This window comes from Phodopus roborovskii, unplaced genomic scaffold (assembly GCF_943737965.1).
Source record: "Phodopus roborovskii unplaced genomic scaffold, PHOROB, whole genome shotgun sequence".
Taxonomy (NCBI): Eukaryota; Metazoa; Chordata; class Mammalia; order Rodentia; family Cricetidae; genus Phodopus; species Phodopus roborovskii.
In genome coordinates, this window is record NW_026126545.1 from 25,097 (window position 1) to 45,015 (window position 19,919).

A 19,919-nucleotide genomic window follows, 5' to 3' on the forward strand; every position below is an offset into this window, starting at 1 on the left:
CCCTACATGATATTCAGCTATGGACAGGATGGGTTGGACTGGACAAATGAATCAACTTAACACAAGTGGACAGAAGTTTCTTTTAAGGATACACTCCATAACTCAAAAGTATTTTTTAAATGTTTTACACTGTTTACCAAGGCTGTTTCAAATCACAAAACAATTCCTTTCTGGTCACTTATTTGTTGTTTAAACGAAGAGCACTTTATCACTATGTGGATGACCAAATAAACTTTCTGCAATCCAGAACTCTCGGCTCCCCACAAAGAAGAACCTGCACTCCCTGGGAATTACTAAAGACTCTGAAGAGCTTTTAAAGAGATGCTCCAAGAACAACTTGAGCCCTGAGACACAGTGCAAGGCCAAAAATGCTAAGAAAGCCAAACCTTCAAATTTATAATTTCCCACAGATTCCTCAAACAACTGCTCTCATTCATAAGATGTTACATCTCATCCTACCTGTGAATTAGGTAGTTAGAGCCAGCCTGAGCAACAAAAGGTTATTTTTGTTTTGTTTTGTTTTGTTTTGTTTTGTTTTGTTTTTTTAGTATTCTATCTCCTCAACTTAGCTCTTTTTGTTTGTTTGTTTGGTTGGTTGGTTTGGTTTTCAAGACAGGGTTTCTCTTGTGGCTCTGGCTGTCCCGGAACTCATTCAGTAGACCAGGCTGTCCTCAACTCACAGAGATCTGCCTGCCTCTGTCTCCAGAATGCTGGGATTAAAGGCATGCACAACCATGGCACGGAGCCTTAACTCTCCTTTTAGGGCTACGTTTGATGTGCGCCCACGCACATGGGTACATACCATCTGGAGCATATTTTGAGGATATTCCCAAAATGACTGCAAGCGCCACGAAAAACGAGAAGCTAGTTATAGCAAAGCAGATGAAGGTGTTCTTGTGTCTCTTTGCTTGCGGTTCTCCCTCGGTGTCTGCTGCTCCTCCGGGGAGAAAGCAAAGGTTGCTGGGGCTTCTTGGCTGGTGGAGGTCAATTTGGCTGAAGCGTGGTTCTTTGGAGGAGGAGGAGGACGTAAGGGAACCACTTTCCCAGGAACGTAACCAGGTGAGCGATGGCCGTTTCCGTTTTGAGGTTGTAGGAAAGCAGGGGAGTGTCCCCTGGAACCAGCTGCATACATGATACCTTGTCACTATGAAAAGGAAAAGAAGGTTTTAAATGCATACACTGTAGCGGCTCTAAAATTCTGTTTGGAGACAGGGTCCTGTAGACCAGAGTAGGCTAGAACTTAACATGTAACCCGGGCTAGCCTCAAACAATTCTACAAGTAGGCACCATTATCCCACTTTGTTCATGAAAAAGCTGAGCCCTAGAAAGAGATCCACACCAGCCCAGGACCCTGACTCTAAAACCGGCTCTTTACAGAAACTAACAGGCCTCAAAAGTAGCATCCTAATCTCTGGAATCTCTCATGAATAAATGCAATCAACCAATGATTCGTGATTCTTTTTTAGCTGAGAAAAATTGGAAACACACAAAGGCCCTCCTCTTTATGTTCACTATAGTTAGCACCAAGAAGAACAAGTTGTGAATGAAACTGTTCATTTGGTAGGGAGAGAGGGAAGAGAAAGAATACAGAAGGAAGGAACAGGAAGGGAGAGCCAGCTCCACCGCATAATGTCTTGCTACACTAACTGTTGATAACTATGACACCCAACCTCTTCCATTGTTTCCCTAACAACCAGGGCATCCTAAGTCACCTGATTTCATGCAATACCCTCACAATAAATTCCCCATGTCTGCTACCAAAAAAAGAACAAGAATTTAGTGGTGCAGGGAGCCTCCAAATTACAAACCCATTAAACATAAAATGGCCCACTAATAAGTATTTCCAGGACCCAAATGGCATGGAAATTAATGGGGAAATCTAATCAGGAATTGATCATGAGTGTACATGAGGCATACAAACCCATTAAACATAAAATGGCCCACTAATAAGTATTTCCAGGACCCAAATGGCACGGAAATTAATGGGGAAATCTAATCAGGAATTGATCATGAGTGTACATGAGGAAAGACCATTCTCAGAGTCAGTGTGTCTGTCAAAATGACCAGGTCCACGGGGCTCGATGTGTGAATAAAAGCCATTGTTTAGATGAAGAAACTTACACTTCAGACAAAAGAAAAGCACAGCCATCCAAGGTGCTTGTGAGGAAACTGCCGTATATGACCCAAGCAGCAGACCCAAACAATGAACACAGCAAGCAGAGTGTGACCAAAAAAAAAAAAAAAAAAAAAAAAAAAAGCCATCTATTAACAAGGGATACAGGATGTTCCTGAATGCCAGGTTCACTGGAGGAGCAACACAACTGTTATGATCTGCTGTAAAATATCAGTAGAATCTAGGCCCCTGGAGCTTTAATCCTTCTGCCTAATTGTCTCAGGGTGAGAAGGGCTGGTGTTATTTATCAAGCTGAAGAGCCCTTTCGGGAGATAATGTGTCACACCAAATAATGTAGCCACCAAAAGAAAAAAATAAAATAATAAAATAATAATAATAAATAAATAAAAAATAAAATAAGAAGCAGTGAGAGGCTCCAGGGAGTCACCAATCAACTAGAAATAACAGAGCATGTCCTCAATGTCACAGAATGGCAACTTAATGTGAAAACTCAGAAGGCATCTGCCATAAATGAATCCTTCTGAATCCATTAGCCCACTGGCTGACAACTAAAAATGAGCCACTACTTTTGTCCTAAAAAGTAAAATAGTACTTCCATATTTTAGAATAAACAATGTGGTTAAAAAAAATCTTATTTTCAATTCATAAAAACCATTAAAATTGTAAAACAGAAACATGTTTACATGTTTCCTTCAGGTCTCATTCCACACTGATGGGTTTACTCTAGACATGGTACTATGAATACATTACTTTAAAAAATATCGATTGCCACTTAGAGATCTAAATTATTTATGAAAAACAATGTCTCACGAAATCAAGAAGCAGCGGTTCTGACACCGTCAGAGAAACACAAAATGAGGGTCAGACAAAAGCTTTGCAGCAGCATCCTCAAGAAATCTAGCTCCCAAACTCAGTTTTAAATCGCTTGTTTGGAAGATAAGGTAAAATTCACCCACAAAATACTGCCAAAATGTGTTCAGCCTCCCAAACTCTCAACAGCTGTTTAACCCTAAAAATCATGGAGAGAAAGGGCATTGAAGTTTCCTCTAGTGTCCCAGTCTCAGTGTGAGCATCAGGCATAATCTGGATTTTACTGGAGCCTCATGTTTTTATTTTATGTAATTTTTTTTGTTTTGCTTTGCTTGTATGTATATCTGTGTGAGGGTGTCAGATATTGGAGTTACAGTTGTGAGCTGCCATGTGGGTGGTAGGAATTGAACCTGGGTCCTCTGGAAGAACAGTCAGTGCTCTTAACCACTGAACCATCTCTCCAGCCCCCACCAGTCACATTTTACAGGTCCTTTTTGTAGTGAAAATCAGATTATACAGAAGGGGGCTCATTCACATTTTACTATACTTTGCTTTGTTTGTTTGCTTGGTTGGTTGGTTGGTTTCTGGAGACAGGGTGTCTGTGTAATAGCCCTGGCTGGCCTCGAACTCAGAGATCTGCCTGCCTCTATGTCCTGAGTGCTGGCATTAAGGAGTGTATGCTACTATGGTATGGCGCAGCCCCTGAAGCAAACAAGCCACCCACAATGGGAATACCCAAATCTTTCATGTAGAGATCAGAAAAACATCCCACAGTTTTTAAAGCATAATTTTCTAGCATTTATGATTAATTCCTTTGGAAGAATTTGTGGTTTAAAACCAGCAATTACTTATTGAGTAGTTAAGTGAAAACACCAAGTGAGACAAATGCATATGGAAGTAAATTAATTGAAGCATAAGGCTGAAAGGAGACTTTAAACAGTACAGGAAGAGCAAACGCGTACCTAGAGATTTGAGATGGCCTCTTAGACAAGACAGTGCAGTGTTTTAAAACCATCAGTTGTTTAATCCCTCCCCTTCAAAAAATACTGTTCTTAAAGCCATGCCCCTTCTTATAGCTTTAAAAACAATTTTGCCCTTAAACATGATGGTAATTAAAAATAAGTGCTTTCTGTGGTAACTGGCTGTACCAATACCACATAAACTAATATGTGGCTCTTTATCAGCTGTATGTGTTCCTGCAGCTTTGCCACTATTTGAGGCATATGCATCTCAAGAAAAATAATTAAAGTAACAGGGAGGTTTTAGGGTTATTTTGGTGGGTGGATGAGAAGGGCCTGAGAATTGAAACAAAATACTACACATCCCATACTTCTTTGAGTGCTAGGAGAGAGGGGTGTGTGCGCATACATGTGCATGTGTGCTTGTGTGTGGTGTGTGTTCCACGTACAATAAGGCATATATTTAATAAATATCTACATATACACACATATTGGAAGGAAAAGAGAGATGGGTAAAAATCTGTCTGATTTTGTGTTACATTTAGTCCCAGAAAATCTGTTTAACTACAGATATCTATTTTTCTCTCTTCCCTTCTCTCCTATTGATCCCCACTCTTCTCCCCACTGCCCAGGAATTTTCCATTTAACACTTCAATATTCTTGGAGGCTCTGAGAAACTTAACTAATCTGTGTCACTGACTGCAACTGGGAGAAATTAAGAACATTATTTTGAGAGAAAAAGAGTCAGTTCTTGTTTAACTATTACAAAATACAATTCTAGCCTGCAGTCTGCTGACTGATAGGTTGATTCAACATCTGCAAGCAGGAATTCTACAAACTAGCTGGCTAAACGTTACCTTTCCACAATGTGCTATAATGGATTCAATCACACAGTATGAAATGTGGTAGACACAAGGAAAATATGGAAAAACTTCCTTCCACTTCTTGCTGACAGGAAGAAGTGATGAGATGGATCAAAGGGGGACATCCTCTGTATGCAGATACAGCAGATGCACACCAAGATGCTTATTACATTGATGGGGGACACCTGTTCTCATTCTGCATCATCATCAATCCCCTATGTCACCCAGCCCTCTACCCACTGCCCTTCAGCAGACATGCACACACCCAATCATATTGAACACTCAATAAGAATCCAAAAGCCAGGCATAGTGGCACACACCTTTAATCCCAGCACTCACTTGGGGGAAGCAGACGAAAGGCGGATCTCTGTGAGTTCAAAATCAGCCTGGTCTATGGCATGAGATCCAGGACAGCCAAGGCTACACCTTGTCTCATGGGAAAAAAAAATCCAGTCCTCATGCCTCATTTACACTCTTTCATGTTCCTCCTGTGTGTGTGTGTGTGTGTGTGTGTGTGTGTGTGTGTGTGTGTGTGTGTGTGTGTGTGTTGGGATTAAGCATGTACCACCACTACCTGGCTCCTCCTATAATTTTAAAGAAAATAGTTTTTTTGTTTTTGTTTTTGGTATGAGTGCTCTGTCTGTATATAGATGGTTGTGAGCCACCATGCAGTTGCTAGGAACTGAACTCAGAACCTCTGGAAGAGCAGCCAGTGCTCTTAAATGCTGAGCCACCTCTCCAGCCCCAAGAGAATCTATTTTTAAATGGAAACCTTAGGCTTATAGAAACAGCCAAGATATCAGCATAATCTAATCAAAGATTTCCTAAGCAAAGTAGTGAGTTTTGAAACAACAATCAACTGAATGGCCACCAATCCTTGCTTCTAAGAATGTCTGTGCAACTTGTTAAAATTTGGGTAGGCAATCTTTCTTTTTACTAAGATCTTAGAAAATCTCTACAATGTAATCAGTGTTGAGTCCAAATAGTAAAAACATACAACAAAAAGTAAAATATTCCAGAAGAGGTATACTCAAATTATAAAAGCAAATACTACATTTTACTAAAGTCATCTGAACTTCTGACCCAGTTAAGCTGTTGGCTCCCAGCTGCTTTGAATTTTCAATTAAGATACTATAGTCCCAACTTCCTGTCTTAGAATCTGAGACATGACAGGAAATAACATCATAGTGACTTTCAAGTTTGCAGTTTGGTTAATTTAAGGGATAATGTTAGATGTCTTACTCAACCTTTATTTACATAGATTGTGTCTGCTGCTACACAATGAGCTCAGGCTTGAATACACAAAGCTGCTCAATATAGAGCGGTGGTAGCGCATGCCTTTAATCCCAGTGCTAGGAGGCAGAGGCAGGTGGAGCTGTGAGTTCAAAGCCAGCCTGGTCTACAGTGAGAGTTCCAAGACAGCAAGAGCTACACAGAGAAACCGGAGGTAGGAGGGGGAGGAATAAACAGCACCCAGGAATTTTTTAGGATCTTTAATTTTTCAAACTTCCAACATAAAAATTGTGTATTTGAACACATAGATTTTTGTGGAACACAGAGAGGTTGGAAAGGGGTAAGTATAAAAATAACCACTATGAGGAATTCTGCACGAATCCTGTCAATACATATGATGGCCACTTGGAAGAAAACAACAGGTTGAAAAAGCTGTGTGCGCTTTCCTCTGAGATCTCAGACTTGAATAAACACAGCCCCAGAGAACTGCAGGCCCCACAGTCCATATGCACTGCTGCTACAGGGCACCCTCCACCAGGACACTGCATCTCTTAATCCCTGCCATTTCCATCCAGTCTCAACACCAGGGTATGTCACAATCCCTGCAACTGTCTGGCTTTGAAATCTTAGCAGACTTTATTGCAACTAGTTTACTTACAGTGATCCTGTTTCACTGTCATGAAGCGCTGTGATCCCAGTCAAGGGTCCCAGGTACGAGAGAAACAGATGTGCCCTATTACAAATGGCCCCGTGGAATGAAAGGATAAGGGATTCAGAAAGTAATTATTGTATACTTCCCTGTCTGCCTTCTCCACTTGATCAGTGTAGATGCATAGGATGAATAGGACCAAAATTAAGTACTAAGTATTATCCACTGTATCTTCCTCACAAAGAAACACTCCTCGAAAATATACTAAGTCTACTTATAGAAAATGCAGGGAAATTATAAAGAACCTTCTAAACACACAACCCTAAAAAGACTAACTGCACTTAAAAAAGAAAAATTGCTGCCACTAATCATTTACATTGGAATAACAAAACAACACAGTATTTACATTTAAAAACCAGTAAGTGTTTCTAGTGAAATTAACCAGTTAGGTACAGTTTCACTGAGTATGTCCTCAGCAAGCTGCATTGTAATCATCTGGGCAGACATAGATCCCTCATGGAAAAGACAATTAGGGGCTGGAGAGGTGGTTAGAGAATATGTTGTTCCTGGAGAAGACATGGGTTCAATTCTTTAGTACCCACATGGTGGCTCACAACCATCTATAACTCCAGTTCCAGGGACATGATGCCTCCTTATGACCTCCCTGGGCACCAGGCATGCATATGGTGCACAGATAATACATGTGCACAAAACATTCATAACACAAAATAAATTTTTAAAAAAAAATTTTAATGATATTTACAAATACCTGAGACCAAAAGTCAACCAAGTGAATATTTTCTAACTGTAAAAGTGCTCTCTTTAAGCAACAGCAAGAGAGCTGGTCCCTGCACTCTAGAGAGATGGCCCCCACCCCTCACTGCAGGCCAGGGTGAACCCATGCTGAAGGCATGCACATAGGAGAGCTGACTCCACCCCTCACCTGAGGTGGGTGGCCTGATGGCCCCAGGGGCTTCCCTACTATGCAGGCCCACTGCCAGCCCTTGAGTTGGCCCATCTACCCCATCTAGGACCTACTGGAGCTAGTGAAGGGACTGATCCTATGGAACGATACCCACTCCAAGACTCAGGGCGGCCACAGGCTATCCCAGAGGAGTTCCAGTGAGGACCCAGTGAGGGTGGAGTACCAGAAACCAGAGGCCTTGAACCAGACCAGTGGCTCACTGCAATAGACATTTGCCAGTAAAACTGATGGGGCAAAGAGGTGCACTGTATAGCACATGACACCTCCATCACCACCAGGATGAAGGAAGGGATGTCAGAGAATCAGGAAAGAAGAAGCAAAGAGGTTTTTGTTGTTGGGGTTTTTTTGTTTTGGATTTTTTTGTTTTGTTTTTGTTTGCTTGCTTGATTACTTTGATTTGTTTCCTTATTGGGGGGGGGGGGAGCTGTGGCAAGGTTGAGGGAAAGATATGAGGGGACTGGGACGTGGACAGAATTGGGATGCAAGATGTAAAACTACCAAAGAGTCAATAAGAAGTTTGTCGTCGTTGTTTTTAAAGTGTCCTTTAAGCATTTTAATAATTCTTATGTCCCTACCCTTCAAGCCATATGAGGAAGATGTCAGACAATAAACATCCTGAACAGCCCTGCCCTTTCAACTCTGCTAATGAAGTCCATAAGAAGCAATGGGTGACAACCCTAAGTCCTCAACAGCTGAAGCAAGCCCAAGGCTGAGGTACACCTTCACCCAGTGTTAGGAAAAATACTGCCTATCTACAGAGTGGAGGGTTGAGGCAGCAATAAATACAGCTAATTCCACTTGCCCAAGCAGAAATAGAAGCAAAAGGGAGCTGAGCACACGGCCTCCAGGCGTACTGCAGAGCTGTGGATTATGAATGGCATTCTTCTAGACTAAGATCCTGCAGGAGGACCAAGCACCAGCCCAAACTGGATTCACTCACTCAGGCTCAGTGTCACATAACCAAACTGAAATAGAAGGCAAAAAGATGTCAAGACAAAAAGTTGCCCTGAATAAAGGACCTTGCAGTCTACCTGAGCCCTGCTGCTTGGCACAGAAAACCGGAACCTGCCTTAGGCAGATGTTGGCCAGGCAACTTTTACTGACTCTGTTTCCTTGTTCCTACCTTACAAAGCTGGCCTTTCTGCAGAGTGGGACCTGCTCCCACTCACAAATCCCAAAGAAAAGCCAGGCAGATCCACAGCTATATGTTGTGTGGTTCCTCCTTCCGACAGATCACAGATCGAAAAGGTTCCTCATGCTGAAGAATCAGACAAAGGCAGAAGAGTCCTTTGCATCTGGTCCTCTGCTGTTTCTTTTAATCCCATTACTCTTCTTCAGATTCCTTCCCTCTCCCCCCCCCCCATTCATTCTCTTAAAAAGTGCCCCCCCTTCCAAGGCTCTCTAGGCCAGTCCCCCCCCCCACTTCACCCTTGTTCCCCATTGGCTAGAAAGACACAGAGGCTTCCAACCTGCTGACAGAGACAGATGGCTGTGCAGTGGCCCACAATAGAGGCCCCCCAAACGAACTAACGTCATCCCCTTGCAGCTGACCTTCCAAAGAATAACCCAAAGCTGGAGTCTGACCTGAAGGAGGCCGATTTAATTAACACAACAAAGGGCTGAGCTGCCAGAGGCCTGCATTGGCTGGCTGCATCCTCTACAGACTGACAACCCTTTAAAATGTTGCTCAAGAAGAAAGTGCAGGGTGGGAAGTTATGTGGGTAGAATTAAAAGGTAGGGGACAAGCTTTACTAATAAGGACAAATACACCAAAAGGTCATGATCTAATAACACACTAACATTAAAACGCTATGGCTTACAGAATAAACACTATGTTATGGCCTGTTTTTCAAACGAAGGACAATTATCAAAGATGCCCAAACTGAAATGATCCAGGCTACTCAATCATGGGACCAGGACCCAAGTATACCACCACCCTTCCCCCTAAAATGAAATGTTCTAATCAGAGAACACAAGAACAAATTCCAGTTTGTTTATGTATGGTTTTTGAGACAGGGTTTCTCTATGTCCTGGCTGTCCTGGAACTCACTATGTAGATCAGGTGACCTGAAACACAGAGATCCATCTGCCTCTCCACTGAGACTAAAGGTGTGCTCCACCATCTCTTGACACAAGAGTTCTGCCTCACAATGGACATGGTGGTTACAACATACACATTTATATACACACACATTCATGTAGCATGCACACATAGCTGGCCCACCAATCAAGAAGCTCTAAGTCTAGCAATAAGCCAAGAGTGGTGGGGAGACAATGGGAATCAACATGTAACAGAGTACATGTGGGACAAAGAAACTAGCTTGTTGGATCTGAATTTATGCGATCTCATTCAGTTTCCATGAATACAACACACTTTATGTTTCCTAACAGCCCATCACCTGGGACCACAGCTGCAAATTCTCCTTCTTTGTGAGGGTGTACTAACAGCCATATCTGAGCTCTGACACTGACTGGCAGTGCACCAACAACAACAACCAAGATGGTTGAGGAAACGGAAGTCTCTCCTAGTCTTTGGATCCTGAAGGCATGATGGCAATTGCAGGTAAGTTCTAAGCCAGGCTACAAGGCATACTCCATGTTTTTCCCCAGAGAATGTGAAACATCAGCCAAGCAAAGCAGCCATATTACATCTTGTAAGCAATTGCCCTGATGTTCAGCAAGACTGCAGGCCTGGTACTCAGGAGTTACTCCTTCCAAGAGCAAGATGATGGCTGGAGTTTGTACAGCTAAACAAGGGTGGGCTGAAAACCTGAGAAGCATGACCAGGTCAAGTGTCTCAGACTCAATAACAAAGGCAACAAGAACAAAAAAGACTAAAAGGTTCCAGGTCAAGATAAGACAATGTGGGCATCTAGAAAAAGCTAGCTACTGGCTGATCCTGGTGAAAATAGCTGTAGGTCAGGCCATGTCTACATTTGACCTTGTGAGCTAGACCTTTGAATATATCTGATTTCCTTTCACAGGGCTAGCTCCTCACCACAAACAGCAATTATTTATATTTGATTATGCCATACAGTGGCTGGGGAGTGGTTATCAATGCAGTCTCAGTGAGCAATGAAAGCCACACACTTAATTTCATGAGTATAATCTTTCAAGCTTCATAGTCAGTCAACAAAGTTGATTTTATAGTAGTGGCCTTTTCAAAAGAAAAGACACCATGATGAATTTTTCTCATTTCTTATGAAATGAGATGTAGGCATATTTTCTGCTACTAACTAAACTTGCCAAACTAGTCATTCTTTGGAAGAGTATTGGAAGCAATAGCCAAAACTACTATAATGCTGAAGGCTTCCCAGTGTCTAAAATGAAAGCCAATAACTAAGTAAAAGCTTCCAAATCAATAACTGGTTCGCTCAAGAGACTTGGCATCCAGATCTGAACAAGACACTGCTCAGCAGTTAAGAACAGTGTCTGCTTGCTCTTCGAGAAGACCAGGGTTCAATTCCCAACACCTACATGGCAGCTCACACCTGTTTGTAACTCTAGTTTCAGGGGACCCAACACCCATGGCAAAACACCAATGCACATTAAAAAAAAAAAAAAAAAGACAAAAAACTATTTCATCAAACTCAGAATCGATAAGGATAATTTCTCAGTGGCTCAATATGAATTGCCTTAAACTGCAATTCTTTCCAGCAACCATGCCCCAATATTCTACACAATGCTAAAACTATCTTAATACACTAAAGCTAAGACCATCTTTCCTCAGCAACTTGTGTAGCATAAAATTCTCATCCATGTGACAGGTGCAAGGAGGCAGTCTCAGAGTTCAAGTTTAAGGCCAGCCTAACTACTTGAGTCAATACCTCAAACAAGCAAACAACAGCATAGGTTCTTAATAAATACAATTTTCCTTTTGCCTACTGTCCAAATTAAGAAGGCACCCTGGTGCACCTCATGTGAAAAGTCATCATTTCACACCTGTAAAGAGAATGTCTTGTTACAAAAATCTGTCGACAGAGGAAATCCACTAATAGTTTCAAAACAAATGTGTCCCATAGATCAAAAGACTCATTTGTAAGGAGACAGTAATTACAGTTTCCTGATCTGTTTCACTTTTTTTAAGAGACAGTTTACAGTAAAGCAATGGTGGCCCATGCCTTTAATCCCAGCACTTAGGAGGCAGAGGCAGGTCAATCTTTGTGAGTCTGAGGCCAGCGTGGTCTACAGAGTGAGTTCCAGGACAGCCAGAACTACACAGAGAAACCCTGTCTCAAAAAACTAAAAAAAAAAAAAAAAAAAAAAAGACATTTTACTAAACACCCTACACTTCTATCTGATGCCATGTGCCCTGCCTAATCTAAATATGCAATAAGGTATTTGCTGAACACAGGTCTTAACAACCAACATTAAAGATTTCTCAAAATGAGCAAAGAGAAAAGAAAATAAGAACACACACACAATAACCTTAGCATGCTATTTACCCTGATTCACAAAGTGTCTGAATGTTTCCAGGAACTTGCTTCTTAGGGGAAAAAAAAAAAAGTGAACTTCTACAATATTGCAAATTTGCATCCTGTTTACAAAAAAATGCAAGTAAGCTAACATTTTTACAGAGTTCCTTATTTGACAGAAATTTATCACAACTACCACCCTGCTACATGCGGCATATCATGGATAAATAAATATGGGAGATGAAAAGACATGGGTCTACCCTTTAAACTTAGGTACAATGGCTTTCTAAGCCCAAATGAAAACTATTTGAACACTTAAATAACTAACTGCCAACAAAAGCAAAATGGAATAAAAGAATAAATGGGGAGGTGGGGAAAGTCACCGTCTGGAAATAAGAACAAAGTGGGTCTTGTCCCTGCTCAGTCATCAATTTACTACATGACCTCACTAATTAGTGAGCCCCTCGGGTCTCCACTCCCTTGCTTTATCATTATTTTTAGGATGTCCTGGAACCACAGGCCAGGATTCGGCATGTACAGCAGTGTCCAATACCCTGGCTCACATTCACATTACCCAAAAGAACCACATTTAACTTTATAACTTTAAATATCTGAGTTTGGATTTCCATCCAAAGCAATTTACAAAAACATCAGCTAACCTTGTGTCCATTTCAAGTAGAGAACTAAAGCAAGTACCACTTATAGTTTCGAGTTGCACCCTGACAACAGCTGCCATTAGGAGAGCATTTAACTGTTGAAAATTATACTCTTTACAAATGGAGAAAATAAAAGTGATTTTCATAGTCTCAGATATGCAGCTGCCCTACCTCACCCCTTTCCTATGTTAACCTTGCTGGGACAGCCAAGTAGAAGGGAGCTGGCTTGGGAGACAGACTCAGACAAGGCCCTCGAGAGTGATGCCCTGGACCAGACAGCCCCTCCCTCTCACAAGCCTAGCCAGTAAAAAGCTTTTCTGTGAGTGAAAGGGGAGGTACATCACGAACTAGCAACCAGACGGCAGTCCCCAACACCTGCTTCCATTCTGGAAAGACCCAATAAATGGAAACCTATGGCTGAGGCCAGTTTGATTAAGCTATAATTTATATTTACTTATAGCTTCCTTAAAACTACAGTATCAAGTACCTTTGGATTGGCAGTGTTGATTCTGTAATTTGCATGTCAATTGTAAACTTAATTGGCTGCAGTATATGCAGTCAACAAGCAGTTTAAAATTTATCTCATAGATGAAGAAATTTAGTGGCAAACTGTTAACAACTGCCAAAACCTTCTTCTGAAGCTGAGCCTGACTTCCCACCTTCAGTTTTGCTTGGGTGTAGTGGCAGGCCAGTAACCTGAACAGCCATGATGGCTGTAAAAAGAGAGGCCAGCCTGTCTTAAAAAAATAAAACAGGAAAAAAAAAAAAAGTGGCCTTTCTTATGCTGATTTTCTGTCTCTCATTGTTTGTCTGATTTAACAAACAGTTTCAGAAACCATTCTACTGCCCAACCTTCAGCAGGCAACTTCCTTTGTCCTCCTGAAGCACAGGTACAGTGGGTCTCCATTCACACACTGGTAAGATCTTAATGTTCTTGGTTTGCTTGGGTCCCCAGCTACACTCATTTCCTCAGCTGCAGCCTTACTCATCTTTGTTAGTGGAAAACACACAGGGGCTCTCCTGCCCTCTGGCTTCCCCATCTGCAGCCAGCCACTCCTTCACTTCCCTCTCCCACTAATAGAAAGTGCCACAGAGCATGCTGAGAGCCCTTCCAGGCTGTCTGGTGCATGATGACTGATTCAGTTATAGGATCCAGAGCAGATGGACAGATGGGTGCATTACTAATAAGTATTTCAGCATACTTTATAAAGTATAGACATTTACAAATGTGGGTCTTAAACTATAAATTCAATAGTGATTTTGGTTTTCACTTTCTGAAATGTGGCACACAACTATTAGGTATGATCTTTTCGGTTTCATAATGGCCCACAAGCCCAATTTACTTTGCCATTTTCTTGGTAGCTGTGAGGACAGGCGTGGCTAGTCTCCTAGAGCATAACTGGGATGTTGCCACATTCAGCTTTCATTCGATTCTAATGCTTCAGGAAATCCACTAGTTACAGGCTAGATAGGAAAGAGAGACCTTCCTCAACAATTAGCCATAGAACAGCTATTGCACAGAACGTCATGGGAGTCCAACAAAGAATGTATACCCTAATGTCTTGTATACACCCAAACGCACACAGATATACATACTCACCACAATTCTCAGCTTACTCTCATCCACAGGTGGCCAGAGAACAGGTGATTGATCAGAGTTCACTTCTAACCTTAACTTTCTGTCCTGTAAGGCAAACAGTATGAGGCAGACTGAGTTTAAAGTCAGAAGACAAATTTCCAGTCCCAACCCACAACTTCCTTTGAATCTAGACTTAACTAAGGTGAGTTATTTCAAAGACAGGAGAAAGCACCATCGCAAGCTGGCCTCTATTTACCAAGGGAACAGCATTCTGGGTAAACATTCTGCTTTCCCCAGAAATGGCAAATTCAAAAGAACTCTTCCATAGATAATGGGGGACACACCAAAGTAGGACTCCCAGACCACTGCTGAGGTTCAAGCTTCCTTAATCTTTAGGGGTATATATAATTTGGGTTTAGCAGCCATTTCCAACAGATGTATCTGGTTGCAGTGGGAATTCAGCTCGGATGGAACTTCTCTCCAGCCTCCTCTCCCTTTAAACTCTTTTTCCTGGCTAGAGCTCTCAAGACATCTGCACACCTTCAACTTGTGCGACTGTGCAGCATCCCACTCACACAAGGGAGTCCAAGCAGTGAGTGGAGTCGAATAGAAGTTCCTATAATACTAGACACTCTATCTTTAAATGCTGATGAAAGGAAACATATATCAAAGTCTGTTTTCCTAACCTTAATCGGAGGACTTAAGTGAGGTGTTTCCGCTCCAGAGAGAGGGCGGGTGACAAACATCAACCCTCAGCAGAGGATATGCAGGCAAGTCAGGACCTTGGTTCTATTGCTGGAGGATAGTAAGTAGCATTAAGTGCAGCCCCTCGGGGCACTCACAGTGAGAACCCCATTCTTTGGCAAGTCATTCGGGGTAAGGGGGGAACTTGGGACTGTGGTCCTGTGCTAAAACTGGTCCCCAGCTTTAAAGATGCCCAGATTCTGAAGCTTCGCCTTACCACTAGGATCAGGGTCACTGTAATTCAGGGGAACAGGAGACAAAGATCCCCCACAAACTCTACACAAGCGCGCGCTCGCGGACGCCAAGGCTCCACAATGCACATTCCACCAATCTGCCACTACAGTCCGCATCCCCCACGCAGCCTTTCCAGAAAGTTTAGGGCTGTTCACGCCAACTTTAAGAGGTCCATTGTTACCCTCTCCGGAACGCAATGTGGACGGAAAAAAAAAAAAAAAAGGATCAAGCCCCGATTCCCAAGGACCCCTTTTCATGGAAGAAGGTTGAGTCTCGGGACGCACAGAGAACCCCGGAGGGGAAGCGCCGGCAAAGGCGGACGCTGGGACCCATTGGATGTTGTGCTTCTCCGCAAAAAAACGCCAGCGCAGGGACTGCCAGGCCTTCAGGACGCCAAGGTGCGCGAGTCGGGTCCGCGCCCTCCGGGTCCCGGAGACCGCCAAGGAGGCGGGGCTGGGGACCCGAGACCGGCCGAGCCTTACCTTCCCCTCCCCCTCCTGGCGTCGGTCTACTCAGGTGTCTACGCGGTGGCCCGAGGAGCGGGAGAGGAGCTCCCGGAGTCCCTGCGCGCGGATCGCCCCTCCATGTCCAGGAACCCGGGACCCGCCGCCTCTTTGAAGCCAGCGGCAGCGGCAGCCCAGCCTCCGCCGGAGGAGAAACAGTGGCGACCGGGGAGTAACGCTCCTCCCTCCGCGGCCACCTCCTCCAGCCAGCCCGGCTTGGCGTTCTTGGATCTTTCCCTCCCGGAGGAAGAGGAGGGAATCGCCGTCCAGGCGGCGCGAGCCCGTGCGGCTCTGAGACAATAGCGACAGGGCGCGTTCCCGAGCCGCGCTGGTCCCGGGTCGGCGAGCGCCGCAGCTCGCTAGGGTCCCCCTCGGCCGCCACCGGCCACACAAGCGCCGGCTCCGCTGGGCCGAGAGTGCCGCGGATTGGGCAGGCGGCCGGGAGCTAGGGAGGCTGGCGCAGAGGCGGGGCCTACGGCGGGTGGGCGGGGTTTGTTGTCCGAGGGGCGGAGGCTCCTCCCACCTCAGGCATCACTCGAAGGTTCAGCGCCTCCCGCTGACTCCAGCGGGGAACGGCTCACACTGGCACTGCCAGAGACCAGGGCTACCAAGCCGCGCCCTGGACTTGACTGCAGACGACTACCTGGGCGTTCGCGGGAACCGGCTGGGCTGAACCTGAGTCTGAGCTCCTCAGTAACCTTAGCTGAGCCTAAATCTGTTCCCCGTGGTCTCCTGCTGACCAGAGCCTGCGACCCTATCACCTGCAGAAAGCTGACCACGCTACTGGGCATCCATCACCTCCAGGGCTAAGCCGGACCCTCTACCTTCATCACCCCTAGCTGAATCTAATACTGCTGCCCTGTCCCTTCTTGACAGAGCTGGTGTGAGCCTACAGTCTCCATCACTCGAAACTGAGCCTGCATTTTCTCTGGTCTGACTAAGCTGCTGAACCCCCATAGCCACCACCACCCATCCCCCAGGGTTAATTTCAGTTCTCCTCGGTCATCACCCAATAGCTGAGTTAGACATCATCATTGATCGCTCCCCTAATGAAGTTGCCTCGGCACCACATTATCCACCAATAATTTCCCGCAAGCTCCCACACACACCCCAAACTTTCTGAGCCTCAGGTCACGGCGTCTCGACTGCCCCCCACACAGCCAGCAAGGGATCTGTGTTCGCAGCTCTCCCCCGCTGAGGCAGCGTGCTCTTCCCTTTAGACTGTTGAGTTGGGAGACTGAAGCAGCCCCAGCATCTCGCTCAAGGGACCAGAATAAATATACCTAGGTCTGGCCACGCCTTCTATCCACGATATTCTAGAGTGGCTGAAACTTGCAGCGGGCGGAACGAAAACTCTGAAAACCACTCCTCAGCCCATCCTACACCAAAATACACTGGAGGGATGGATGGCTTAAGTAGCCCTGCCACCAACTGGTCCCCTCGCAGAAGTTACTCTTGCAGAGGAAAAGCCTTGCCTACAGCAAAGGGCGCAACCTGGCTTAATCTCTTAGACCCACGAGGTCTGGAGCTAATGACAGCTGCAAGACTGCCAAATTGGGACAGTCATCATCTGCTATTTAATTCAGAGTTAGAAGTGTTTCCCCTAGGGAACTGTCTCAACGAATACTGTACAGATGGGAGTGTCCATTTTTCAGTCTTGCTTTTTTGCTTTCACCACCCTTCCAGTAAAAATTCAACCATGTAATCATGACACACCAGCAGGCAGGAAGGGGAACCCCCTATTTCCAAGGTTTGGTTCAGGACTTTGTAAAAGAACTGAATCAGTGTTTCCAGACTGGGGCAGGTAAGAATCTCCTAAGATCCTGAAAAATTTGGATTCCCCCAACAAAGCTCTATGCACTGAGTCAGAGGTGTCTGCGAAATGCAAATTTTGGAACCACTTCTAGAATGCATCCACAATTAACTAAAATCCTTGGAAAGATGCACCCAAGGAGCCGCTCCACCTACTTCTGAGATGTCACAGAACCCTTCTTACCTATCTGCCATCTCCAGCCCCACTCCCTTTTTTGGGAGAGAAAAAGGATGACTTAAAAGTAACAGCGAAGTTTGTTTTCTGTGACAAACTGTGAAGGAAGAAGGACAATTTCAGTGGCTTCAAAGTGAGATGTTTAGATCTTGAGACCCCCCCCCCAGGGAGTGGGGAGTTCTGAGTTATGACTCAGCAGTTAAGAGTATTTACATCTCTTCCAGAGGCCCCAGGTTCCTAGCAACCTACAGGCCAGCTCACAACGGTCTCTAACTCCAGTTCCAAGGAATCTGATACACTCTTCTGACCTCAACGGTATTGGTACACAGACACACATGCAGGCCAAATGCACATAAAATAAAAATAATTCTTAAAGGGAGAGAGGGAGGGAGGAAGGGGGATCTGGGATCGATATGTAAAATAAAAATAGACAAGTAAATAATTCTTTAAAAAGTGGAGTGGCAGGCCTCTCTCTCTCTCTCTCTCTCTCTCTCTCTCTCTCACACACACACACACACACACACACAAGGCCCTATATATCAAGATTCTAATCCTCTTACTTTCTTGACGTGAAAATGGCATCTTTGCAGATGTGATTAGATTAAGAGTCTTGAATGAGAGATTTTCGGAGTTGCCAAGGTAAGCCCTAACTGTAATCACACTCACGAGAGGAAGGCAGAGAGAAATTTAAAATGCAATGGTGTGGAAGGTGTGGAACCAGGGAGGCAGTGACAGAAGGGACACACCCAGGAATCAGGGAGGAAAGCAGCCACCACAAGCAGGAAGGGTCCAGGAAGAGTTCTCCTTAGAAGCTGATGTAGTCAGCTAGTGTACTAGCTGTGATGTAGTCACTAGTGTACTATGAAACTGAGTTCAAATGTCAGACTTCTAGAAATACAGGATCAATTCATTGCTCTGATTTATCAATTAACAAATAGATAATATGGTTCTGAGCTACACTGCATCCTGACTTGCACCAAAGTTGTTCAAAAGTGCCTCTCTTCTGGATCTCTATTGAGCACCAGGCACTTTGCTTGGAGTTCAAATATGTTATATAAATCCTCCCAAAAGTCATTAAGCCAATTTTGGAGATGTAACGCTGAACCTGAAATGTTTAAATAGCTTGCCCAAGAGTGCATTAGAATTAAGTGGTCCAATTACTCTGTTGCTAAAAATAGTCATCACAAATTCATATAAACTGTTTTACTAGATGTTTTTATGTAAAGAGCTCTTCCACTGTCTGCATTCATTGCCAAACCAAGGGGCAGGGACGCTGAGAGTCAGGAAGACTAACTGTCTTCTGCTCAGTTTTCCTATGAAACTAAAACTGAACTTCAAAACTAAAATCTGTTAAGCGGGGAGTAATTGGATGTTTTTTTCATAGACTACTTTTGAAAATTTTATAAACTTTATTTTAGATGTTCATCTGGAACAGGAGCAATCAAAAGAAACAGGTAAGAAAGGAGGAACAAAGGAGATAGAGTGAGTGAAAGCAGAGACTCCGCATGCGTGAAATTGACAGTGGCTCCCAGGGAGCCAGGCTCTGAGGCAGAGTGGCAGGGTGTCCTTTAGGCCTGTCCACCAGGTGGCGCCCGGAAGTGGAAGGGCCCGGAAGCAGTTGAGAGAAGAGAAGCTAGCTGTGTGGCAGTGTGCTCTCAATGCCCACCACCAGCCACCAACCCAAAGGGAGGTTTTCAAGCTAGCATGGCCCAGCAGAATGACTGGGTTTAAATGATAAGTTGGATACTCTCTGGAGTGGCTACTAGGCGTGGTCCATCCTTGGAATAGCACCCACTTACATGGTATTTGTTGTCCTTACCACTATTGTCAAAGCAACAAGGAGAAGGGGTGCTCAGAGGATCCCCCCCCCACTCCCACTCTGATCATGACTATGTCTTCACCGTCTCCAAGCAGGAAAACTCCTTGTCTGAGGGTTAAGATCCTTTAGTCAGATGACCTGGGTTAGAATTCAGGACCACAGCCCAATACTATAACTCTGATCAAGATGCCCAAGGTCTCTCCTCTTTGGGTTGCACATTTGCATTTTAAAAGAGCTATTCATAAACTCCCATCAGTTTCTGCTACCGGTCTCTGATCATCTCTTCTTTAGCTCCCCATGATTAGGCCAAACTGGAATTTTAAATCAGATTCCCTTTACAGTGGTTTTT

The 19,919-nt window shown here is 44.2% G+C and overlaps 1 pseudogene; it reads right to left on the bottom strand.

Annotated features, from left to right (window-relative positions):
* The window catches only part of LOC127233623 (cell surface hyaluronidase-like), a 39,947-nt pseudogene extending 23,755 nt beyond the window's left edge, over positions 1 to 16,192 (bottom strand).
* Between the last annotated feature and the right edge of the window lie 3,727 nt (positions 16,193 to 19,919).